The 1,036-nt window shown below is 41.1% G+C and overlaps 1 non-coding gene across 1 annotated transcript; it reads left to right on the plus strand.

The window, feature by feature from the left end:
- The first annotated feature begins 322 nt into the window (after positions 1 to 322).
- TRNAN-GUU lies at positions 323 to 394 on the plus strand. The gene has a single exon. It is a non-coding gene; the product is annotated as a tRNA-Asn (tRNA).
- Positions 395 to 1,036: the final 642 nt, after the last annotated feature.

Raw genomic sequence — 1,036 nt, forward strand, 5'->3', positions numbered from 1 at the left:
CTTTTCTATTGCAATTTCTCGATTATTATATGATGATTTCTTAACTTTCCATATATAGAAATAGAAACAGATAGACTAGCAACGACATCTCTTATGTCAATGACACCAAAGGGATATTAAATGAATGGAATTGAGATATGGATGGAATTGGGATACGAATGGAATATAATGAAATAGAGACACTTTGAGGTTCCCTATGAAATGAGGCATGGAACGAAGCCACTACGAAGAAGTTCAGGGAGTTACGAAGGAAGCTTCGGGCTCATATTGGTCATGGGTTGAGAATGGGAATTGAACTCTATGAGCTCGAATTTCCCGTTGTTCCTCAGTAGCTCAATGGTAGAGCGGTCGGCTGTTAACTGATTGGTCGTAGGTTCGAATCCTACTTGGGGAGATTTTATTCATTTTGAATTGTTTCATTCAGAACGAGATGAAAAGGGCTCGCGTTGACCGTTAGGAGTAGGTAACCCGTTCCCTCTCTTTCTTTCTATTGCATTATATCCCATCGTATCACATTCTGTTCTGCGATATTTGAGAATCGCCGTCAATACCTCGGTGTAGATCCGGGATAATACTTTGTTCCATAGCCCTGGGGCTATTTACAACTAGTCAATTAATCATTCTCAGATGTGCTAGTACTAGCAGTGCATCAAAGATGCAGTCATCGATTCTCCCGAGAGGCTACAATTACCACGAGCAAACATATTAATGACGAGTCACGCTTTTTTGCTATGCTACTAATACTTGTACTTGCTCTGCTAGTCAGCCCAAGCCTAACTGAGGAAGAATATGGATTCGGGTCGGGCATAAATTTTTTCATGATGGAATCATTCGCGATAAATAAGAAAAATAAAATAAAAAGTAAGACCATTCTGTTTCGACAAAAGACTCACACCCAAGTTACATAACTTTGGGTTCACTATCCCGATTAGTATTTTCCTACCCCAGAGGTAAAGGAAAGGTCCTTCCCTTTTGGGCCAGTTGTGGACGAGGAGGGATTCGAACCCCCGACACTGTGGTTCGTATCCACGTACTC

Source organism: Papaver somniferum, unplaced genomic scaffold, assembly GCF_003573695.1.
Source record: "Papaver somniferum cultivar HN1 unplaced genomic scaffold, ASM357369v1 unplaced-scaffold_36, whole genome shotgun sequence".
In the NCBI taxonomy this organism is placed as follows: domain Eukaryota; kingdom Viridiplantae; phylum Streptophyta; class Magnoliopsida; order Ranunculales; family Papaveraceae; genus Papaver; species Papaver somniferum.